The sequence below is a fragment of the Miniopterus schreibersii genome (assembly GCF_964146895.1).
Source record: "Miniopterus schreibersii genome assembly, chromosome: 4".
Classification (NCBI taxonomy): Eukaryota; Metazoa; Chordata; class Mammalia; order Chiroptera; family Miniopteridae; genus Miniopterus; species Miniopterus schreibersii.
The window spans coordinates 55,638,117-55,664,229 of NC_138105.1; the positions used below are offsets into that span (position 1 = coordinate 55,638,117).

General features: G+C 41.8%; 1 protein-coding gene across 2 annotated transcripts in view; it reads left to right on the plus strand.

Moving 5' to 3' along the window:
• PALLD (palladin, cytoskeletal associated protein) overlaps positions 1-26,113 on the plus strand; it is a 345,943-nt gene that overhangs the window by 105,353 nt on the left and 214,477 nt on the right. The window contains exon 1 of one of the 2 annotated variants that reach the window (XM_081135631.1): positions 6,803-7,083. The exons of the other annotated variant lie outside the window; for it this stretch is intronic. The gene's annotated coding sequence lies outside the window, so the exon portion shown is untranslated. Of the gene's footprint in view, positions 1-6,802; positions 7,084-26,113 lie in introns of those variants that run through there. 2 annotated transcript variants of the gene reach the window in all.

The window sequence follows — 26,113 nt, forward strand, 5'->3', positions numbered from 1 at the left end:
TTCAGTCTTGCTCAAACAATGTCTTGCTTGTCGGCGTGATTCAGATGTTGAATCTTGGGACAACTCGGGAATTTCTGGTTAGAAGAAAACATAATCCTGAGGTGTCTCAATGCGAAAGATTTCCACGTATTTCCCCCCTTTGCCTTCTTTCTCTCAGCTCAGAAAGAGAAATGTGGACATTCTAATGTTTCCTTTAACATGAAGCCATTTGAAGTTGATCGTAATCACCCTGTCCCTAACACCAAAAGGAAAGTAACATTATCAGGCAGTAACTAGGTCCTGACTTGAATTTCTCCATTAGGTAGCATCTTGTTCCATAACCACTTTATGCTTTTAAATCTGAATATCATTGATAACAATCTCCTGACAGATCATCTGGATTCCTGAGATGTTCTTTTTGACACTGGAGGCTTCTCTGGTCACAGTGCCTGGGGGCAGGACCACACTCAAACTGTCTGAGAGAGATGTGGATCTCTTTTATTATTAATGTTTCCCCAGAAAAGCAGATTTGGTGATTTCCCTAAGTAAACTCTAGTGTTTCAACAATGTTAGCATTTTCAGAAGAGAGTTAAACCTACTTTACTTATTATTTTTTGAAACTCTGTCCTTTGGGCCATAGAAAACGTTTCTCTTCACATCAAAGTCTTTTCATAGTGCACCAGAAAGCTGAATTGTCTACTTGTGTAAGAAATCTTGAGGAAATAATTTCTTGAGAAGCCTTACTCCAATCTCTCCCAGCTGTTTAATGGGGATACCTGCTCTCAAACTTGGTATTATTGGGAGCATTATTGGGAGATCGTGTGTCATACTGCCCAAGTAGAATATCATTTGTATCACTACTGAAATAATCATTCTAAAGCTGAATCTGGAAGTAGTTGCTTAAATTTACCCTATTATAGAAATCACAGGGACTCCTAAAAAAAATGCTGTAAATACAAGCCTAAACAATAGATATATTTTGTTCATGAAATAGTGTGAAAGCAAACTAGGCGTTAGGATTTCACAGAGCACCAGGAAAAATATTCTCTCTCTGAAGATGGAGGACTCACGTGAGAGCAATATCAAAAAGCAATAGCCATTGTTTTGCAACAATGCCTGGCACAGGAACCAGGTGAGCAAGGATGGAGGCAGTGAACTACATCGCAGAATGAGATCCTGTATGTAGAGACACATGCAGATCAAAGTGATTCAGAAAGCCTGAGTGTGAAAGAAGAGACATACCAGGCAAAGGGAACTGAAAATAAAGTAAGGTTGTGACCTTATTATCAGATAAGGAGGAATTTAAACCAACAGATAAATTAAAAAAAGGATACTTGTAATGTTAAATGATAAAACTCAAAATGAAGCTATAACTATTATGAATACATAGTCACTAAGTAACATACAGCTAGCTGTCTTATAAAGCAGAAATTACAGAAGAATAATATAAAGCAAGGGAAAATATATAGAAATGAAAACTCTCTCAATCCATGACAAGTCAAGATAAAATAGCTGAAGTATAAAGAAGACATAAATAACATAATTAATAATGAGATATATATTATTCAACTCTATACCCTGAAAGTATAGACAGCCACATGTTTTCAAGTAGCCAAGAGACATACATGAAAATTGACTATAAATTAGGCCACAAAGAAAAAGTCAATAAATTTCAAAAGATAGAAATGTTGATCACAATGCAATAAAACAAAAATGTTTTTTATCAAAATCTCAACTAGGAATATCAATGCAAAAATTCTAATTAAAATATTAGCAAATATTATCAACCAGCACATTTTTAAAAAATTTCCATGATCCAATATAACTTATTTCAGGAATGCAAGGGCAGTTCATTGTTAAGGAATTTATCATATTCCATCAAATTAATAGATCTAAGGAGGAAAATCATGTGGTCATTTCTAAAAATACTTAAAAAAAAAAAAAAAAAGCATTTGGACAAAAGCCAATAGTCATATTTGACCCAAGAAAAAAGTCCTCAATAAAATGATGATAACAATATTTTCTTTGCATAATAAAATATATCATTCCCAGGCCAAAGTCCATACCATGCCTATTGGGGAAACACTGGAGGTTTTGCCACTAAAATCAAACATAAGGCAAGAACACCCACTATCATTACTGTTATTTATCATTGTACTAGACCTAATAGATAATGAAATTAGAAAAAAAATGTATAAAAATCTGAAAGCAGAAAGTTAATCTTTATTTTCAGATATTATTACATGGTTAGAAGTAAAAGATACTTGAGAACTATCTATAAACAATAAGATAATTTAGTAAAATAAAATGGTACAAAATGAATACACTGTAATTATTTCATTATATCCAGCAAGGAAATGTGATGAAAAAAAAAGACCCCGTTTAAATAGCAATACAAAGATAAAATAGTTAGGAATGAATGCAACAATAAATCTGCAAGACACTTACGAAGAAAACTGTAGAACATTCCTGAAGGCCACAAAATAAGATTTAAACAAATGAAGAGATCTACCTTTTTCTTGGCTAGGAAAACTTGACAACATTAAGATGTTGATCCTTCATTAATTATCTAAATTTAATTCTAATTTTAAAAATAGTAATAGGGATTTCTGTTGTTATTATTGTTTATTTACTCTGACATTCATAAGGAAAAACAGGAAACTCTCAGAGAGAAGAGCAATGAAAGAATTAGGCCAACAAGTTATTAACATTAAAAGCCTCAAAAATTAAAACAGTGTAGTAGAGGTACTTAAACTAAGAGATCAACCAAGGAAACAAGAAAATGTCCAGAAATAGACCCAACTCTATACAGGAAGTTAATACATGTTAAAAATGGCATCTCAAAACAGCAGATAAAAGACTGCTGTTATAAAGTGGTAGTATGCCAAAGCACAGGCCACAGAAGCAAAAATAGACAAACGGAACTACAGAAAACTTGGAAAACTGTGCATCAAAATCCAGAGTGAAAAGCCAATCTAAGGATTTGAAGAAAATATTTGCAAATCATATATCTGATAAGGAGGTAATACCATAATATATACATGATTCTTACAACCCAACAACAAAACCCAAAAATAACCCAATTAAAAAATGGGCAAAGGACTTAAATATACATTTCTCCAAAGACGATATTCAAGAGGACAACAAGCATATGAAAAGATGTTTAACACCACTAATCATTAGAGAAATTCAAATCAAAAGCACAATGGAATATCATTTCACACCCATTAGGATAGCCACTATCAAAAAAACAAACCAAAACAACAACAAAAACAGAAAATAAAAAGTGTTGGCAAGGATGTAGAGAAATTGGAACCCATGTGCACTATTGGTGGGAATGTAAAATGGTGCAGCTGCTATAGAAAACAGCATAGAGGTTCCTCAACAAAATAAAAAATAGACATATCATGTAATGCATCAGTAGCACTTCTGCATATACACCCAAAATACTTTAAAGTAGGATCTCATATAGATATCTGGTCACCCATTTTCATAGCAGCGTTATTCACAATAGTCAAGAGGTATAAGCAATTCAGATGTCCATCCACAGATGAAGGGATAAAGGAAATATGGTATATTTCCTCCATACAATGGGGGATTATTCAGAAGAAAATCCTGTCAGGTGCCACAACACGGAGGGATCTTGATGATAAATTTTATGTTATGTATTTAAAAAAATTTTTTTTTAAAAAGTGTTCATGGGGTAAGTGGATCATTAATTGGAACAAAACAAAGCAGGATACATACCTTAATGCCTTATAAACTAAACAAGGGTTAAATACAAATGGACCAAATATTTAAATGTAAAAAAATAAAATCTCAAGAGCATATGGTATAGGAAAGGCATTTCTATATACTTTTGATAAATTCAGAGACTTTTGCATGCCCACAGAATACCATAAGCATAGTCAAAAACCAAATAACAAAATGAGAAAACAACCTGTAGCTCACAATACAAAGGGATAATTATATTAATATATATGGAGTTTCAAGAACTCTATAAAGAAAAAGGTCAAGAACCCAGTAGAATATGGGGAAAGTAAATAAACAGAGAGGCCACAACAAAGTAAATAGAACTGGCCCTTAAACATATAAAAATGTTGCTCCACCTCACTCAGTATCAGAGAAATACAAGTCAGACTATCCTGAGACATCATTTTCACCTATCAGATTGGCAGAAACCCAGAAATTTGATTGCACACTCTGTTGGCAAGGCCTCGGGGGAAGCAAGCACTAGCCAGCATTGTTAGTGGGAGTGTCAATGGGTTTAGCCCTTTGAAGGGCAGTTTGGCTATATCTATCAAAATTAGAAACGCAGAATCCAGGAATCCCACTGTGGAATTAATGCCATAGACATACTTACACACGTGTAAAATGTTATATGTGGAAATCTGTAACATGAATAGCACATTATTGGAAAGAACCCAAACGTCTATCAGTGGGGTTCTGATTAAATAAATTGTGGTGCATTTATCCAAGGAAATGGATATAGTTCTACGTATAGTATTTTTAAGAAATAAAGAAGAGCAAGAATTTATATTTGCAGGTACGTGTCTAAAGTAACCTGGAAATCTGCAGAAAACACTCATATCAGCGGTTACCTTCGAGGAGATATATGGACTAGGCCTATGGGAAAGAGTGGTAGGAAGGGGGCTGCAGTGTATATATACCTCTATTTATTTAAACTATGTGAATGTGTCACTTATTCAAAACATTCAGTTATACAAACACAAAGGCTGCTGTCATGGTCTTCAGACAGAAAGACCCTAATTCAGTAGTTCTGAGTAGAGCCCAGGAAATCTGCATTTTCAGCAAGCTCCCCTCTTCACCCTCTGAGATGAGTGCCCCATAGACCACACACATTGTCACCGCTCCCTCTCCTGACCCAAGAAACTCTACAGGATATTCAGTATTGGGATAGTTCTCATTTGGAGCACAAGCAAACGGACAGGACATAGAAACAAAAAGCAGAGTTTCCAGGAACATTTGGATGCCCCGATAGCTGCCACCCAAAAGGTCTCCTCGCGTAAACGATGTTGAAGGACGGCAGAAACTTCATGTATCCCTTTAGTCTCATCTGCACAAGCAAACAGGCCCACTGAAGGGAGTGTCCTCTTTGACTAAGACATTTGATATGTTGGCTATCTCAACTAAGTTTCACACTTCAAAAATGTTCACAGTTTTAGCAAAGGCTGTTGAAGGGGCTGCTCAGGTTTCTGTGCTCATGATAACCATCACATACTGAACCCCTGGCCCCAATTTTTCCTTCTGCTTTTGCCTGGGCATTTTAATCAATAAAATGTTTCTGCTAATTCGCAGAGGAAAGATTGTTCTAACACGCCTTCCTGGAGATGAGAAAGGTGGTTAGGATCTGAAATGTATCTTAGAGAGACCCACCCAACAAGGCCACCCTGAAAAACAGTGATGCCTTTCAGATGAACCAAAGTACTTGACTCTGCTATCTGGTGAGTCTAGTAAAACTCTACAAATGAAGTGCAGAATTACAAAATAAAAGGACCTAATGGCATACAAGAAGAGACTGCACCTGCCAAACTCAGAGTATTTTCACTTAAAAAGCCGAACTCATCCTTACCAACTTTACATTGAATTCCCCAAAGAAAGGGGGGGGGGATTTAATAACAGAAAAAAATCGAATATTTCATGATCCACCACTTCTCTTCAGGATGAAAAAAAAAATGAACTAAAGATAGATATATAGTAAACTCTCAACATTTCATTTTCATTTCAAAAAATTATTTTACACTCTATTTTGGACCTCCCAACATAATTCTATTTCTGGAACACACGTTCTGGTATGGTTCCTGATTGACCTCAAGAATGTGTCATGCCTCTGACATTTTATATGCTACATTAAAATTAATAGCTTCATTGGGTCCCTTATGAGTCTCTTCTTTAAGTTTCCAAATACAATCCCGGGTTTCTGTTTCCCAGGCTGACCATTGGCAAGTAGTGCTGTGACTCCAAGACAGTGAACAATGGAAGGTGTGGAATGACCTTTCAAAATGCTCAAAAATTAGGTCCTGTCTGCTAATTAGTTATAGTTAGCAAGCAGGTGAGTGTTTGTTAAATGGTCGGTCCTGTTTCTCACATTGTTTCTGCATCGTACCTGTGCGGTCACTGAGTCACTACGACATAACGCTGCTAAGTGCGCCCGTTCATCTCCCGGCGAGTCGCAGTCTTGGGTCTCTTCCTAGATGCTGGTGGAAAGACTTGATTAATCGCAAACTTAATCATGTTCAACATTAAAAAAAGAACAAAAACCAGATTTATGCTTGGCATTCCTTTCCCTGGGGGCTTCGTGTGTAATGTGGTAATTAATGTACAGCTTTGCAGTAAGGCAGCCCCAGGGAAGCGACGTAATTCACGAGAAGTAATGGGGATGGAGAGTGTCACTGAAAGAGACCCCGCTGGGGAGGGTGTACACGGAAGGTGAAGATGGGCACTTATTTCTTTTATAACGTGCACACTCACTGCTGGTCTCCGTCTGGGTTTCCCCCCCAAGGTCGACTCCATGCGCGGAAGGTCTTTGAAGAAATGCTCAGGCCCCAGCCGCCCGGGCTTTGGGGAGCGTGGGCGGCACTAGCCTATTTCCTTCTCGGCGGGCGAGCGCAATTCCGCAAAGCAGGAGCCTCTTAAGCGTGATAAGAGCTGGGCGCGCGGGCAGCGGGTCTCCCTCGGCCCCCTCTCTGTTATTCCTGGCAGTCGCGGCCGTCCCCCCAGGACACACCCTCGCCCCTCCCCCGCAGCCCCTCCCCGCAGCCCCGCGCGCACGAGGCCCCTGGCGGCCGGCGGGACGCGGCGCACTCGGGGCGGCTGCAGCGGGGCCGCCTGCGCTGCCGGCCGCCAGGAGGCTTCCCGGGAGCCCGCGGACGCGAGCGCGTCCTCACCGCCCGCGAGGGGCTGGGCTTCTGGCCGCCGCGCCGCGCCGCGCCGCCGGCTCCCCGTCTCCGCCGCCTTCTGCAAACTAGATTGAATTCGGAGCCCTGCAGCTGCAAGCCGGGGATAGCTTGAGACCCGAAAGCCCCCCCCCCCGCCCCCCGAGAGGACCTGCTTTAGGGGCAGAGGGTGCTCCCAGCTCAGCCGGTAAGTGAGAGCATGAAGTGTATGTAGCGGTGCAGGAAATAAAGCTTTGCCGCGTTTCTGGGCAGTGGCAGGCCGGTACTCCTGTGACGCGCACCGTGCCCGGTGTTCACGGGCTCAGAAGCCCGTCCGCAGCCGCGGTTTTTCCTAATCCATCCCCTGGCCGCGCTCAGGGGGCAGGGTGGTGCGTCCCGCGCCGCGCGACTTCTCTGTTGTTAGAGTTGCGGTGGGGGAGGGGAGAGAGGCGTGAGGTTGAGTTTCTCCCCCCCTTTGATCCCATTTTTGAAAATAAGATACTTGGAGAGAAGCCTCTCTTTCCGGCGTTTCTGTGCCTGGAGCGGTTCGCGCCAGGTTGGTTTGCACTCTTTCCGCCTTTGTGATCCGCTCCGTCCTGGTTGGAGTGGAAGGAAACTTGCACAGAGCGAGCAAGGCTCTGACAGCCTGATTGCTACTTAGTGGCTGGATGAGTTTGAGCTGGAAACCCTTTAATGGCAGGTTTTGGTGATTTTCCCCATGACAGTTCTGGGCGTTTTCACACCTGTTGCTCTTCAATGCCTGAAAGGTGTGTGTGTGTCTGTGTGTGTGTGTTTTGTTGGGTTTTACTTGATGGCAGTCCTTTGTCTAACAAATTCAATTGCTCCATTCTCCTTCTCGTGTTCTTCTGAAACCCTTTGGATGGGGTCCCTGTCTTCGTTAGCATTCAGCTGGCTACGGTCCTGGGGAACAAGTGGCAGGCAGAATACAATAGGGAAGAATGCTTTCCTGATGACGCGCCTACCATGGGAAGACTAAGCTGAAAAACTGACATTCTCCACTCGTTTTTATGGAAAGCATGCTGTCACTGTTTTATAAAGATTCAGTTCTTGAAATTAGCCAATCTGGAGGTAACCAGCAGGAATTTTAAAGAGAGATTTCCCCCAATTTACCTGCACAACAAACATAAAGACCCTGACACGTGAGCTCCGCAAGGATGCTTAAGTCACCTCTCACCTGACAGCAGATGGTCTGCTGATGAAGGGAGCGGGGTTATGTGGTGTGTGGCGAGGGCCAAAGGGGAGGACCACCTGAGAAAGGGACTGAAGTTTGTTTTCAACTTTCTAATGATGAAGACAATCATCAGGATCCTGGAATGTACTTTAACATCCCGGTAGGTTAAGTTGAATTCCTGTCCACATGCTGAAAAAGGCTTTCAATAGCCCTTCTCACACTTCCAAGTGGAGCCAGTGGAATGCTTGTTTATTTCTGTTGCTGATACATCCATGGGAAATCTCTGCTGAACCCAGCAATTTAAAAAAGCAAGTCCTAGCTTATAATTGCCCACATAATGGCAAACAGGTTATTTCCAGTAACCCAAGAGTCTTGCGTTTTCTCCGACCATGGCTTTAGAGGTAGGTGAAGATATGACGAGCGTGCGTTTGAGCTTTGCCCTCACTCCAACTGAAATGGAAAGTTATCCTGAGGTGTCTGATGAAAAAGATTATTGCCAGATACGTTACCAGGCTATAAAATAACATGTTTCTGAAAAGATTATAGGCGCTAGACATTAGTGTCTCTAGCCACTGTGTAATTCTTCATTGTTCCTTTAGGGATGAGACCTGCTTTGATGGCCATAGGTTTTTCCTTTGCTGGTTGCTCATTGTGTGGTTTTGCTGGTTGGTTGTTTTTTTCCCCCTTCGCTCAGGTGAAATCACAGACTGGAATTAGCAGCCATGATCGTTGGCTGGGGCTAAAATTAGAAAAGTCCACGGGACTTTTCAGGCATATCCTTGTTATCTCAAAGAAGATTCTTTGACTCCTTTCAAACTTCCACTTTAGTAGTTCTTGTAAGCTGATGCTTAAGGATTCTTTAAGATAGCATTTAAATTTGGAGAGTTTTTTCCCTTGAGCTTTAATTGTACTTTACCAATGCACACTGAACTTTCTCTGAGGAGTCTAAAGGCACCCCCAATACATTTACCATCCCTTCTAAGGGTATATACTTAACTCTTTGACCTGTTCTTTTAAAAAAAAATAAACAAAAGTTCCAAAGGCACTTGCAAAATACAAGACTTGGTCCTCTGATGCGATGGCAGATGGCAGTCACATGAGCTTTGTTTATGCCCGGGACAACCTTGGTGTCTCTTAAATTAATCATGAATTGAATAATTGATTTCTCCCACCTTCAGCGGCACTTAATTTCCAGCTATAAATTTAAAGATAGGTTGCTTATTGAGGTCTAGTTCACTTGGAAATCCTTTCAAAGCCTATCAAATGATTTTACAGCTGGGTCAAATCTCATCATAACACACATTATAAAATGCAGTGACATAAACTTTGAGCTCGTCTGGCTTTCCTATTTCGAGGATGGGCTTCTCTGACCTTCCTACTTGCTGGTCACCTCCAAAGATGGTGAGTCTGATGGATACAATGGGTTTCTGTAAATGTAATTAAACGTGTCTCTGCCAGCTGCCTGTGGTATTCGTGAATGTTTTCATAAGAAAAGCTGTTCTTCGGCTTTATCTGCCCACTGTGGTTTGTGGCATGTTGTGCTGTTCTGCAGCCGTTGCAGTTTTTTCCTGAATGATTGAGCTATGATGTCATGTGCTATCTCAGTGCGGAACCCTTTTGGGGCTTTGCTGGGGTCTGTGTGCCTGTGCGGAGGGAGTGGAAGCTCCCTCTAAGCACTCTTGGTAGCGACTCCCCGTCTACTCCAGCACATTCCATTGCCTGGAGACCAAAGCCACCAAATGATTTGCGGTCAGTGATTTGGGGCTGGTTAGCGATGATTTAAAAGGAAGGTTATGGGCACATGAAGTGTAGGGTAAAGAAAATATATTTTACTACTTTATTGAGACCACATGGCTCCAAGTTGAACTTTTTTTTTTTTAACATGGAAATTGTTGGCTGAACTGGCTCACAGTATCCCCCCCTCCCTTTTATTTCTTTTTTTATTGCTTAGCGAGAACAGCTATATTCTCTATTTATGGTAGGCTTGACCTCACCATTATTTCTGAAATTTGAAACATTTTTTTATGCTTAAGAAAACAGGGAAAAGTACGATTTCCCTATTGTGCTCTTCAAGGGCCAAAGAACATTGTCAGAGAATAGACTCAACTCACCAATAACTGAAAGAAGGCTATCCCCCGCCAAACTTGGGGAGGCACTGGTTATGAAAGAGATACCTCATTGTACCAGAGGGTCACAGATTATCAGTATGGCATTATGGATTCATGTCTCTTGATGAATGGAGAGAAGATTTTCCCACCTCCTGAGGACCATTATACCGTGATTAATAATGAGGCCAGATGAAACATGATTGATATTTTCCACTGCATTAATACTGATGGTGGGGTTCAGAGCCCAGTGGTCTCTTGGGCCCACACTTCCTTTGTGAGTCTAAGCTGCCATCTTCTGCCTCTCCTATGTGGACTACCACAAATTAGCACAGTAAACCACCTATTACCACTAAACATCTTCCCAAATCTCTGTCCAGCATGAACTTCAACTACCTATTATCACTTTACTTTGTGGTTCAGGCTCATCCTATTTCAGTCTTCAGTGTACATGCTGTAGACTAATAATTCGTTACAAGCTATCAAGTAGCCATCGCCAGTGTCCAGTTTGGTATTATGAAACTGGTTCGAGAAGCTACAGGGAAAGCTAGCTCACGAATGTACCCCGTCCCTTGGAAGCTATCAGCCTGAGGTCTGAGGGCCAAAACCGTGACGTCATGGAAGGCTGCTTGAGAGATCCCCAACAAGTCCTCAAAGTTGCTGGTCTCTAATCCATCTGAGCCATTCTGGAGTCCCACAGTGTGAGTCTGTGTATATCCAGGGGTTTAAAGGAAAGCATGTGGAGATCAAATTAGTGTGATGGCTTATGAGAAAGTCTTAAACTATAGAATTGGAAAAATGTCAAGAAGGCAGCATTGTAGGATGGAAATTGAGTTACACTGGAATTGGGGATCCTGGTTTTGCCACAGGGTGACTCTGAATAAGCTACTTAATAGTGCAGCATTGTTGATAAGCGATTACATTTGCCTTGTTTTTTGTAAATATAATGCCATAGTATCCACAGAACCGCACTAGGAAGCACGTAGAGTATGTAGTATTATTTCCATTTTACAAGTATGGAAACTGAAGCTCTAGAGGTTAATGACTTCCTCAAGGTCGCTCAGCATGTGGCTGGTTGAGTTTGGCCTCAGATCCAGAACTTCTAACTTCAAATCCCATGTTCTTTCCACTGTAGCAAGCAGCCTCCACAGCTCTTCACCTCTATGGACTTCACTCTCCTTATTTGCAAAAATGAGACATTTGGCTCAGAATATATATCAGTCCATTCCAGTTTAAAAGTCTATGTCTGATGAATCACTGGCTGGAAGGGATTTTAAGAAATTACTTAGTCATATTCCATGCTTCTAGCAGGACTCTGTTTTGAAAAGAAAATGTCAGCCCTTTAAAATTTTTTAATAATCCCAGAGCAGGAAAGGGTCCGGGAGAGTGTCTGAGCACATTCTGGGGTGAGAAAGAAAAAAGAAGCTACAATGTCTGTGCTTGGCAGGGAGAGCCATTCTCTAGGCTCAGAAGCAGTGACTCTTGCCTCACTAGAAGTGTCTGGTCCTGGGGTCAATATCTAAAGGAGGAGAAGAGAGTCCCAGGCATGCTTTGCTGGTTGGAAAGGAATTCTGTGAGGAGAGATCAGAGAGACGGTTACTTGGCTGTGAGGAAAAAGCGAAGCGACTCAGTAATGATTTTAATGTTTATTAAGGGCTCCTGGAGAGAGAGAGGACTACAGATCAGTGGTAATGGTTCTATTTAAAGACACAAACAGAAGAATCCTCTTCATTCAGTAAGTGTGACAAAAGGAAAGCTGTGCTAATCTGGTTGTGACTTTGCTTGTATTCACGGGGTTGGCAGCACACTGGGGTTGGGAGAGGAGGCTTGGGGTCTAGCAACCTTTCAAGGTCAAGGGACTGTTCATGGACAACTGCCAGCAGTCAGACCAAAGTACAAGTTCAGTCTCATGTTATTCGGGTAACTTGGTTATAATTTTAAAATGCCAGTCCTTCTCCCAAGTTCTTCCTTTTTCTCTCCCATGAACTAGATGTTCAGAAAAAGCAATGAATGAAGCCAGAAGACTTAAGCCACTACCACAGCTCTACAACTTACTGACTGAGGTTGGACAAGGCATTATCCCCTCTAAGCCTCAATGTCTCATCTTTGAAATGGGGCAGTAATAATACCTACTTCAAAGTCAAATATTCCTGAGGATCAGATGGAGGAACATAGGTGAACATGTTATGAGAAACTTAGTTTGGATCATTAGTAAGTAGTAGTAGTCCAGTTTCAGGCCCTTTCTATAAACCATAAGGTCATGGAAGTTTCTTTTTAGTCTGCCTTAATTCCATTCCCAGGCCCAAATCAGAATTACAGCAGCATTTATGTACATGCTCGCTATTATCAGGCGCATAATCATGTTTAATGCTCATAAAAATAACCACGAGGTAGATCTAGTATCCCCATTTTACTGTCTGGAACTTATTTCTAACAAGGATAAGCATCTGGCCCAAGATCACGTGGGTGATGAGTAGCAGAAGCAAAATGGAAACCGAGTCTGTCTCACTTCAAAGCCGTTGTGCTTTCAGATCTTCAGGTCTCTGAAGAATTGGAGCATCTCCTACCTGAATACAGACCCATCCTCTTGGTTTTGGCTTGCTGTTAATCTTCTGGCAGTCCCTTGAGTGGCCTCCTTGGCTGTTGAGTCTAGACCAGGTCCTAGGGCTTGGCTGGGTCCTTAGCTAAGGCTTCATCTTCATCAGCTTGTCCCACCGTCTTCTCTCCTTTCCCTGTCCTCATTCCTGGGTAGCTTATTGGCACCCCTCAAGCTCCTCTTCCACTCCAGGCATATTCCTTCTCAGGAATATCCTGCGTTCTCTGCTCCACCTCTCTCTCAGAGCCAGGTAACTCCCTACAAGGGGAATAGCTCTCCACAGTTTGTTCCACCCCAACCCATGGCATCAGCCCATCAAGCCCAGACCAGATGCCACCCCACTCCCACCCCCCAGCATGTTTACTGTTGTTGCTTTATTGGAAGGAAAACTTTTACATGTTAAATACAGTCACCTTATTACTCTTGAATATTACAGAATGTGACTTTTTAGAGCTGAGAAAGACCTTGGGCATCATCTGGTCTGTTACCTTTATTTTAAAGATGCAGAAACTAAGGACCAGAGAAGTCAACTGCCTGTTTCAAATCACAGCTCTTAGCTGGAACTGGGGCTGATTCCAAATTCAGTCAGTATTGTCTTTCCTTTCAACTTTCAGAATAGTTTAAAGAAGCATTTGTCACATCCACATCTTTCAGTCTGGTGTGGCCCCTGAATCAGTGTTTGGAAAGGAGTCTTTCTCTTGCCACCAGAGCCTGTTTAAGCTCTTTTTTTTTCTTTTTTTAACATTCATCACAATTTTTTTTTTTTCTTTCCTTAATATACATCCTTTCTACTGAACTTAAGCCTATTTACTCCTCAGCATAATACAAACAAAAAGTGGTGACTCTCAACTCTAATTCATGGACTAGAAGAGTTAAGTCTCCCCTTAGCTCTCTTTCTCTCTAGGTTAAATAATACCAGATTTTTTTTTCTCATAGTTATTGTCCTCCAACAATTTCATCATCTTTATTTCTGTTGTTGAACTATTTCCAAGTACTCCATGCCTCTCAAACTGTGAAGTCCAGAACTGGACAAAGCAGTCTCATAAAGGTCTGATAAAGTGACGATTACCTCACAGTTCCTTCAAGCTGTGCTTCATTCCGTTCGTGCAGCCAACTTTCACGCTCATGTTTTAACTGACCGCCGGACCTCATTGGATTGTTTTCAGATTATTATCCTCATTTGGCTGGACCTTGCTTAGCCCGCATTTGTGATAATGATCATTTCCTCCATGTATCATCCAGAACGTTTCCTATTGAGCTGTTTTTTGTTCCCGACTACTTCTCCAATTCATCAGCTCACTTGGGACTCTAATCCTGTTCTTCCTCCTCTTAATTCTTAACCCCAGCTACTGTCCCAAGTAGCTTAGCACATTAAAAGTCCCTGGAATTCACCCGTAGAGGAGCAGACCCCTGAGACTTCTGGCCCCTCAAAGCTCTTCTGCCTCACGACTCCAGGATTCAAAAAGCAAGCAGTCCAACTCCCGGTGCTGGCGCTCAAACTGACCACCAGACAGAGTTATAAGTGCTGGAGAAAGTACAAGATCATTGGAGAACCTTCCAGGAGACACATAGCTAAGGGCTATAACACTGGGCTGTCCTGAGACAGCGAACCAAGCCCAGATCTGTTGTAGGTACAATGGTGGTAGTCTCCAAGATTTCACTCTGGCCTCAAAAACGTGATAATTACAAACATTTGCATTCACACACCCCTTTGATCTTCATTAACTTAACCAACCCTTATGGCAAAATACAATATCCCTATTTTACAGATGAAGAAACTAAGGTCCAATGAGGTCAAGTGACTGCCAAGATCATACAGCCAAGAAGAGAACTCAAGTTTTCTGTTTTTAAATTCCTTGCACTTTACCATATTTCAGTGGTTTTAAAACCTTAGATTTTCTAAAAATCCCATGGTGGGGTGGAGTGCTTGTTAGAAATACAAATCCTCCAAGTTATATTGATTCATGAAGCCTGAGTGGAGCCTTGGAACCTGCATTTTAATAAGTACCTCAGAGGGTTCTTGTCAGATGATCATACTTGAAGAAACCCTCTCTTACACTAACTGTTCCAGAACAGACTCTTTAATTGCAGCACGTCTGCCTTTGCCCAATGACAGAGCTGACACACAAAAACCAGCCACAGACCCCTAATCCAGATAGTTGTTTGATGGCTCCCTGCTTACTCTGGGCCCATGGCCATGGCTCTCAGAACCTGCTACCCAGCCCTCGTCCAATCCTACTGGGGGCCCCTTCATTTTGCCAACCTGTTTGACTCCCCTCTTTTGAGTACTCTGTCTTGGCTCCCCACTCAGCTCTTGGATAAGCTCTGGGCCCTGATTTTGTCTGTATGGCTCCAGATCAAAAGCCTGTCTTCTCCAGGCCTTTCCAGATGTAATCATATAATGGACCTGAACCATGAATCCAGAGGGAATCTGGTGACTCTCCAGGAGGTCTTTATCTGAGAAGCCTTTGAATCACATGCACTCCAGCTGGGTACTGTTTATAATCTCTGAGGGAAAGGTTCATGGCCAGTCCCCTCAAAGAGAGACGTGAACCACGATGTGAACCACTCAGCAAAGCTCACAATTGAAATGTGAAAACCTGTCTCCTCCACTAGCCCAAGAGATGACTAGAGAATGTGCAGTGCAGTCAACATTAATTGGTCACCCACAGTGCACAGGCGCCGTGCTGGCTCCTTCCCATGAGTTGTGTCGTGTTACCCTCTCATTGATAAGAAGCTCATCCAGGAAGGTTATACCCGGTGCCCATTCCCATCTCAGGGCACTTAGAGATTATGTGTTCAATGAATTAAAAATACTGAGCCCTTCTACATAGAAGTCACTTCAGTCTTTCAGGCTCATCAAATATGTGAGGTCTCTGGCTAGGTTGCTTTATGCATGTTTTATGGAGTAGAAAGTACAGTCCTGAAGAAAATAGCTTCTGGGGTCAGAGCAGACTGTGGTTGAAATCGAGTGGTTGAAAATTTACATGGATCCCAATTGGACTCCCAGTCTTGGTAGACCTGTTCCACTCGCTGCCTCTTTTAGATTCTTTTTTCAAGTGCAGGCATCTTCTACACAATAGGCTTGATGCTTCTGCACTTCTTAAGAAACATATCCAGAGTGTGATGATGGGACAGGTGACAATAACACACTTTGAAACAGCAAGTAACGTAGTGTGAAGAAACCACATTTCCCCCCCTACCTTGGCCTCTGCTATCTCGTGATGTCCTGAAGAGAGAGTTCCCAGCATAGGCCTCCTGAGTGATTGTCAGATGTATACCTTGCCTTATCTTTAGCAGATGTGAGAGCTCTTTGAGAAGAGGGGCTGGAGGGACAGGGATGTTTGGAGCCCTGTTGGTGTGAGCCTTAGAACATTGTCCATGCAAGCAAGCTTAGGTTTTGCTGAAATAAGCGCTTACCTTGTATGTTACAACTTGGCAAGTGACGGAATAATACTAATGTTAAATGACTTGTCAGAGGATCTCAGAGCATTATGTCAAGATTTTACGCCCCCATCCTTAATTAGGTCAAGTTAAACTAAAAAGGAAACACAGTCTGGTTTGCTAACCACAGTGGAAGTATTGCTTTCGGGTGGAATTCCTATCCAGATTGCGTCGTCTGACTTCAGGATAATATGCAGGAAACAATTTGGGGCTTTTCTTTCTTTGGGTTTTGATATTTAAGCTGTGAGGATCTTGCAATCCAGAAGCTGGCATTTGTAGTGTTAACAGTTATCACAGCTAGCTAGCCAAACCATCCCTGTTTAACATCTTGCTGCTGTTTATCAAATATGAGCGCACAATATGCTGTGTATGATTTCCAATACACATGTGCTAGTTATTACTACCAATGTGAATATCTGCTGAGCCATTAATCAAGGTACCCAATACACCCTGCCGGTGCACTGTGAAACTCTATCTGTTGAAAAAGCAGAATTCCCCTCCACAAATGAGCACTCTTAAGAAAGCAGACTGGTTAAGAGTGTCTGAAGCCGCAGAGTGACACATAAGTGAACCCCATTTATAGATCATGGGTGATCTCACGAAACCCAGGAAATATGAGCAGAGTTCTACATGTTGGTTTCCCATGAAGATCCTCACTTTAATAGTGATAGTTAGCTCTGATTGGGAGCTACTTTATATTCATTTTCTCCTTTAATCTAATGATCCCATGACACAGGTACGATTATTATCTCCATTTTCCAGATGAGGAAACTGAAGCTCAGAGAGGCTAAGTTCATGGAGGGCATGACGGAGCCAGGGCTCAAGCCTAAGTGTGTCTGGTGCCAGAGGCCATGCTTTCTGGAGGCCATTCTTCTTTCAAAACCATTTGGTGGCCTGGCTGGTCCAGTGGTTGAGCATCCACCTATGATCCAGAAGATCGAAGTTTGATTCCCGGTCAGGGCATGTGCCTGGTGTGCAAGCTTGATCCCCTGCAGGGGTGGCTTTAGGAGGTGGCCGATCAATGACCCTCTCACATCATTGATGTATCTATCTCTCTCTCCCTCTCCCTTCCTCTCTCTGAAATCAATAAAGATATTTTTCATTTAAAAAAACAAAAACAAAACATTTGGTGCATACAGAGAGGGAAGTGGTTAAGTAATTACTCCCATTTGTTTCAAATGACAGACTGGAGCTCTTTGGATGTTAATGTGTTTTAAACATTTGTTGAGCATTGATTTGTCTGAATGGTTTAGATAGGCTGGGTCGCTGAATTCTCCCAATAAGCAAATAATATAGATTAGGGTATCCCTATTTTTCTAGAGAGTAACCTCTTGTTCTCTCCCATCACCCAGCATTGTCCTCGTAGCCACATATGTTATATTTTCCTTAACTAAACTGGGAGTGTCTGAAATTTCATGAAAATAGCGTATGCACTAGAAGCAGACAGATTTCTTTCCTAATTCTGGCTGTTATGCGATACATCAGTATTCAGATTACTTAGCCTCTCTCACCCTCAGTATCCTGAGCTATAACATGGAGGCAATAGCACCTACCTCTAAATGCTGCTGTAAAGATTAAGTGAGACGAAGCTGTGGTATGTATGCCATAGCACCTGACGTGTATTGTTAGTAGTGTCCTTTAAATGTTAGCTGAGTCCCTCTTGTCAGCTCTTCACATCTTTCTCTGTATTAGTAAGTTGTGCTTAGTATCAGGCATGATAATGAATTTGTGTACCGAGGTGTGCCGTTCACAGTGCGGCTTATAGGGGGCAGTACTGAGCAGTGGTTAAGAGATTGATCCCTTGAAGCCGACTGATGACATTGAAATCCCTGCTCCGCCATTTCCTGTGTGACCTTAACCACCCTGGGCCTCAGTTTCCTCTTCTTTAAAATGGGTCTAACAGTAGTACTTCTCTCATGGAGTACTGAATTAGTTAATATGTAATAAGCACTTAGAAAATACCCGGCACAGAGTGAGCACTCATTAAATGTGAGCTGCCATTATTATTATTACCACCTGTTATCACTGTGGCCTCTTGTAAGCTTCTCTGAAATAATTGGTTATGTTTAGCTGTGCAGAGTGAGACCATGAAACAGATTTTCTCCGTGCAAATGGGGCTGCTCACAGGGGGCTCGTGAGAGACTGAGTGCTGACCTTGGCCCCATTAGCACCGTTCTCTAACCAGCCCAGGCACGGGGCTATAATGAGGATTATTGAAGTAACATATGGAAAACTCTTATAGTTAGCTCTTGGGAGAGGAAAAAGGCACTAAATAAATACAAGGAATTATTAAAAACTAGGAGACGACCTCACAGGGATGCTGAGCCTTGTATGCTATTTGCTATTCTAAGAAGAAACTGGGGCAGGAAGCCAACTTCATCACCAGGTGGCAAAGTGGTCTCCTGGCTGCTGTTCAAAGGACGGCAACATGTAGCTTCACCTAAGCAGATCCCAGGCCATCCGCCACCTCTTCCTGACTGCAGGCAGCTCCCCTTTCCCACACAGACTTGGGAAGGCGGAGCAGGGCCAGGGTCCCCTGCCAGATGCTGCGCCTGCCCCTCCTCCCCCTGGATCACATTGCTGAGGGGCTCGCTTCGGGAGAGCTGGGAGGTGGTACTCTAAGTTAGAACCCACCCAGCAGAATGCTGATGGTGAATTCTCTTTGATACCAGACTCGGGGCCACCAGCCATCTGCTTCCACAGCAGGACTCCAGCCCTGCTCAGGCCAAGCCCAGGGCTTCACTGCCAAGCTTTGACAAGTGTGTGGAGAGCACAGGGCTGTGTAATTTTGGAGATAGCAGTCCATCAGTCCCTATTTACAACGCTACCACCCACCCCTAAAACATTCTTCTCTCCGGAACAATCCTAACACCAAAATGAAATATACTTAAAGTGGTCTCCAGGTGTCACTTGTGAAATGGTGTAGATGAGGCTTCCAAGAATGAATCAAGATCTGGCCCACAGCCACCACATAGCCTAAGGCCTCTGGTTCCCCCTTGATATCAGTGGCATAAGATTAATTTCCATGGCTCCAAGCAATGGCTATAGAAACAGTCTGTTTCTCTTTGCCACGAAATAAATAGTAATGTTAGCTGTGATGTCTTACATTGTAGTCTCAGAAGGTAAAGTTGACAGCTGTGTAAGTCTCATCATTCAGGAATATAACACTTTATGACATGGAACCCTTATTTATACTTTTCTGGTAACAATACAATTTAAAATACAGATAATTTCTCCACATATTGGTATAAGTATGAGAGGATTTCAGTCCTCAAAACTACTAAAAAATTTAAGGTATTTATGTTACTAGCACATAAAACAATATTTATGCATAAACTATTATGAAAACATAGTCTGCCCTCTCAATTTGCATAGCAAAAATAGTTTGGGAAAGAAAAAACAAAATTGAAAAGTCCACCACTCAAAAGACAAAATAGTATTACCTCTCTCTTGCGTGCCCTCCTTTCTTCAACTGGCTTCAAAGTGCTACCTTCACCCGGCTGCCGTGGCTCAGCGGTTGAGCATCAACCTAGGATCCAGGAGATTTCAGTTCGATTCCTGGTCAGGGCACATGCCCGGGCTGTGGGCTTGATCCCCAATAGGGGGCGTGCAGGAGGCAGCTGATCAATGACTCTCTCTCATTGATGTTTCTCTCTTTCTCTCCCTCTCCCTTCCTCTCTCTGAAATCAATAAAGACATTTAAAAAAAAATAAAAGTGCTACCCTCATCATCAAATATGAAAAAAACTGAAGACTTCAGTAGCCCTTTAGACCTAGAAGTACTGAAAAAGGTAAAGATTAGAATTCAGATTTTTTTCTCTGACATGTAAAATTTTCTAAGGGTCTGATGAGCTTAGTAAAGTTCTTCAGGAGCATTTGGCTGACTGTATTGACTGCCATGCAAAATAGAGTCTCTGGAACATTTATTACAATGGAATCTATTTTTCTTATTCATGCTTTTTTTTCCCCTTCAGAGTTCAGGATTAGTTATTAAAATATTTACAGGGGGAAAGAAAAAGATATTTCTAAGGCTGCTAGGAAGACAAATCATAATAGTAGATCCCAACAGGAATAAGCCTATGTGTGAGATGACCTCTTGAGTGGGGGCCGGGGAGGGACATGTGCTCTCAAAAGTAGTCAGAAAAAAAGCCCAGGCAGGTTTTCAGAGTCCCCTCCATGTAACCACAATATTCCAGTGCACCCCTCGAGTTTCAGAACTCCCATGTATTTAATACTTATTTTTAAGAAAGGAATTTCTTTTTTACCCAAATTGCATACTTAGGACAAGGCTACATCACTTCCCCCTTTTTTTCCCTGCCCCTTTCCACCCACTAAGGTCCTTCATTCCCTTGGGGTCGCTGACAGCTTCTGAAGGTGCTTTGACATGAGCTCACTCCTGGTTTTTGGTTTGTGTGCTGCTTGTAAAGGACAGAAATGCTTCGGGGAGTACCACAGGCAGGCCTTACCCAATAGCCCAACAAGCTACTTTCCCTCTGCTTTCCCTCTTCACCGGAGCCCTCCCAACACTGCAGACAAAGGAGAATGCTGAACAGCGCAACAGCTACTAGAGAAATGCTTATAATGTAGTAGTAGCCTCGATTTTGAAATCTGTCTGTACGCATTAGCGACAGCTGTTTTCTAGCTTGAGAGAGAAGAATTAGAAATCTCTGACATAACGGAGGGAGAAAATGGGCCATTTCACTGTAGAGATAGATTTGAATGATATATTCAGTCATAAGTGAAAGTTTCTTGGGTCCTTATGGATATAAATTAATATGAGAGAATGCTCTCAGGAAAGAAAGTGTAAATTCTATTGGCCTGGAAGGTGAGGCATTTGCTAGTTAGTCCTAAGAAATCTAACAAGGAAAAGGAACCTCTCTGGAGATAGGTGATATTAAGAAGCTCGTTATTAGAGTATCTCCAGACAGGTATACTTTTGCATCAAGCATCTGCTTTCAGGCTCTTTTTATTTTCTGATATCTTGACTCTTACACAATCTTGGTAAAACACACACACAAAACCACTGTACTCTCGTAGCCTGGAATGACCCCACCCTTCCACAACTACCCTATCTCATGGAGCTCCGGTCACTCGTACCGTGCTCTGTTTTCTTTATGGCATTGCCCTATCTGAAGTGATATTATTTATGTGGTAGTTTAAGTTCTTATGACCTCTCTTCCCCACTGGAGTAAAGCTGCATGGGAGTGGGCGCATCATGGTCCTCTCCTACAGGGCCAGGTCTTCATTGGGCTTCTTAATTAGCTTCTCTGTTCTCCCAGCAAGATTTTCAAGAACCAGCCTCATGGGTTCTGGGAGGAGAGAGCTCACATTCCTTTGAAGCCCGCGAGAATCACTTCATGGTTAAAAGCGATTCTGTTCTTGGGACACGGACTCAGCAGAGCCAGGAACTTTCCTATAAGCCGTTGCTTGGTCGTTAAGGAAACACAACAGAATACAACCCTAACATGTCACATTCTACAGATCCTCATTTATGATACTGTGATAGTTTTCACCCGCTACCCGGAGCAAGATGAGATCATCCCTGGCTGGTGTGAATTTTATTTTAAGCATCTCTTTGCATCGATAGACCTAGGTTTGGGAGTAAGCACTTCAGTGTGTAAGACGGTATACCAACATTTGTTTTCTTTAATTGGGTCCATTTCGTTCTTAGTGTGACCATGATTTTAGAAGGTATGCAGTGGCCCTCCTAGCAGTGGGAAGCGTCATAGACAGATAAAAGAATAAAGGCAAATATTACAAACCCATTCATTTATAACCCAGGTCCGGTGGGGGGACTCTCAAATAGGAGAAAATATAGAAGGCTGATATTTAGTTGCCTACATCCAAAGTCAGAGACTTTTCTGAATTGCTCTGGGCGCCCTGCCATGGACTCTTCCCTTGGCTTGTGTAAGGAAGTACAACAGCCGGCTCACCTTTTTGAGTAAAATACATCAAGCCCCAAACCAAAGGTTAGACACACATCACCTTGTTTAACCCCCCTACTAACCTTATGAGGGTAGTACAAATAAAATATGGGTCGAAAGACCCCAGTAGTTAATGAATTATGAAATAATGCAAGCCTCTTTGAGTAGGGCACACAATTGCCCTAAAAGCTATATCTTTCTTTTCAACTTTTAAAATGCTGCATAGAATGGGTATGCTATATTGTCCTGTTTTTCTTTAGGTTTCTGCTTTGTACATTTTAATAAGTTGAACATGTATGAAGAAATATTTGCTGGTGGTAAAATAAAAAAAAAAAAAAAATGTATACAGAAAGCTCCCCAATGAAATGTGAATGTTCTCTATCTTCCTCAACATCAAGCCCTCCTCTCCGTGTAGCTTAAAAGTGACAAGTTTCTCGTATAACCTTCCAGAAGTCTACTGTTCCATTCTATGCTGCTGTGGTTTTACTGGGTTATATGTTTTTGACAGCTTTATGTAACATTATTTTTAAAGACTGCATACTATCTCCATAATTATTGGATACCATTCATCAAATCGCCATTTCCTCTTTGATGGACATTGAGGGCAAGATGAGTGTTTTCCTATTACTTTAGTAAAAAAAGTGCTAACATGAACGTCCTTGTACATATGTGTCATATGTCTCTGTGCCCTCGTGGGAGCCTATCGAAGTGCTGGGTCAAATGCATGTATATTCTAAATGTTGGTGTTGCCAAATTCTCTTCTTAAGAGGTTACACCGATTCATGTTCCCATTTTAGTTACAACAAATTTCAGTATGTGGGAGTGCTGGCTTATATTTTAAATGTTTTCATTTCCCTTTTAGATGTTTATATAGCTCCCCATTGGAAAAGTCCTGCACCCACCCTCCGCTACCACCTCAGCTAAAGAAGCCCACATACCTTACACATGTCATATGTGTGTAATAATATTGCAAAGTACAACCATGCTTTCCACATATTTCTTTCTCCTTCGTGGAAAGTATGTACATTCTAATGATGTTATTTGCTAATAATAAAAATGTGCTTAAACAAGTGGTTTTGTAAAGATGAAGTGATACAATCCAAACTTTGCAAAATCAGATCCTGTCCCCCAAGAGGGTGGAGGGAATGCCTTTTCAAGAACATGACTTAACTTAGCTAATTGCAATTTAAAGATTAATGTGAGAAGGCAAAGGGTGCAAGAGTGAAGTCAATTTTTCCTGAAGTTAGGAATAAATCTGTAAATTCTGGTTGTATGAATCGCTGAAAAATTATTGTGCGGGGATCAATAAATCACTTCTAAAATAGTGTTAGAACACTGTTCCATCTCCTCAGTATACTAGTTACAATTACATTATTAGGCTCCAGAGTGTTGGGCAAACTGCTCTTTTAGCTTTTAACACTGCAGTAAATGACCTGGCAACAGATGTAACGTTTTCTTTGTAATGTCTAAGGTTAACTCTTTAGCCACCGGCTAGAAAATCTTTCTCATCTCACCAGCTTTTTAGAGCTATGAAGTCCTTTAATTTTTAGTCACGTACAAATCATAAGGATGCTTTACAGGAAGAAGAGGTGGGGGAAGAGGGAGAGCTTTGTACGCTTCTTTCCAGCAACATGAGAACAAAAAAATGTGAGGTCAAGATTATGATATCTGCATTCTACCTACATTGATCAAAAATACCCATTTTGCATCTTACTCAGAGTAACTTTTGAACAGAAGTGAATGGCTAAAAATAGTGATTCTGCACAACAAGCTGAAGGGCTGGTTTTCCATTATTATTTATTTATTTTTGTAATACCCAAGGATCTGTTTATTGATTTATTTTTTAAGAGAGAGGAAGGAAGAGAGAGAAACACAGATGTAAAAGAGAAACACCGATTGGTTGCCTTCTGTATGGGCCACAGGCGGGGATTGAACCTGCAACCTAGGTTATGTGTCCTGACCCAGGATGAAACCTGCGACCTTTTGGTGCATGGGGCGACGCGCCAACCTACTGAGCCACCTGGCCGGGGCATCCATTAGTTGTTAGTTTTCCCCTCAGTGCTGGGATTAGACAATACCTGAGAGGGTAGAAGCAGATTAAACACTCTGCACCGAAGCTGGGAGGCCAGGACCTGCTCCAGAGGCTTGGCTCTGAGGGTTGAAATGTCGAGGGACAGATGTAGCTGTGTAGACGCCCACATAGCATGTCGGTGGCAGGGAGGTCCCTCTGTAGAGAAAAGTGCTGCTTTGTCTCAGCAGATGCTTTGATGGGTGAGCCAGTCTGAAGCAGGAATCATGATTTTCTTTTACTCCTTAGGTGGTATGTGATTTTTTTTCTCCAAGAAAAAAATATTGAAAAATAGGAAGTGAAAAATTGGGGAAAGGGTGGAGAATTCAGGAAACTATCAAAATACATGTATAAAATGATTTTCATAACAATTATTCTTTAGTTAAATGATAGAAAAATTTTAAATCTTTTTAAAGCTCTCAAATGTGCTTTTGAAATATCAAAGTACACCTCATTGGATTTGAACTTTAGCACGTGTTTTCCTAACGCGCATTTTCAAAGTGAGAGAGGTTCTACATTAATGAAATACGACCAAAATATGAACCTCAGAAAGAAGAACTGGAAACTTTAGTACAAAGCAAGTTAGTAATAAATAATAATGAATTTGGAGAGCTTTTCCTATTTTTCTTTTTATTTATCCCCACTTACCCCCTCTGCGGCCTCTTCCATGTCCACCTGCTACCCTCCCCAGTCACCACATCGTTGTCCATGCCCATGTTCTCTCTTTTTCTTTTTTGCTCAATCCCTCCAGCTCTCCAACACCCCTCTCCCCTCCAGCTCTTTTCTACTAGAGGAAATACCCTGTCACATAACTGACTCAAGTTTTTGTATATAATTTTAAAAGTATATTTTGTAATGCAAACTGTTTGCAAACATGGAAACATTGCAGCATTTTGTGTGCTGAATATAAGCTTCATTTAACAGCTAATGCATCCCCAATGAACTATCCTAATTGAAAAGCCCCTGGAAATCTCCAGAGTTATCTTGATTGAATTAGGCTAATCTAGAGAACGAATCCTAATAGGATTGTGCCATTCTTTAGTGTTCAGGGCACCAGGCGTTCGGTGTTTCGTCCCACTTGCAGGCATCAGCTGTCATTGTTTGCTAAAAGAAATAGCACCAGCCCTCATAGTCTCTCAACCATCTAGTTCTTGAATTCTCTGTACAAGATCTCTGCCATCTGTTCCTCTATCTTCAATAAATCTAGTAACAAGGAGCTCAGTGCCCCATTCCAATTGAATCCATCTTTGGGCATATGGAATAATTTTAGCTGTAAGAAACCTCAGAGAAGATCCTCCAAAATTGACCTGACATAGTGCCCATGCAAATACAGGGTGTCCCCCAAAAATGTGTACACACAATGTCTATAGCTTCTATTACATTTTGAAAAAAATGTATTTTAATAAACACTGCCTTTGGAATTATTGAAAGTGTATATACATTTTTGGGGGCACCCTATATTTTTAAGCCTGGGCATAACCTGGAAAAACTGTGGACCAATGGAACATTAAATTTGGAGGGAGACTATGATCATTCTTGCCCCCCCCCCCCAATTGAGAGAGTTTGAGTGTGAGTTAGCATGTATAGATAGCATGGATTCCTCCACCTTTTTCTACCACTGGGTAATTTTTTATTTCCCCAGCATCCATAAATTGCCAGAATGAGTAGATAGTGATGAAAAGCTTTCACACAATGTACATAGGCTGGTTAGGATAAAGTGAGCTGTGTTGGCTCTCTTTCTTGTCACAAGCGGGTCTCAGGAGCACCAAGAGAGGTGTGGCCGAGGCAGAGACCATGTGCTCTAGATGTCCTGATATACACGTACTGGGCTCAGAATTAGAATGCTGCTTCACAAGACAAATTTTGACTATATTGTCCTTTCCCTGCACAGCAAATCTATGTAGACATGA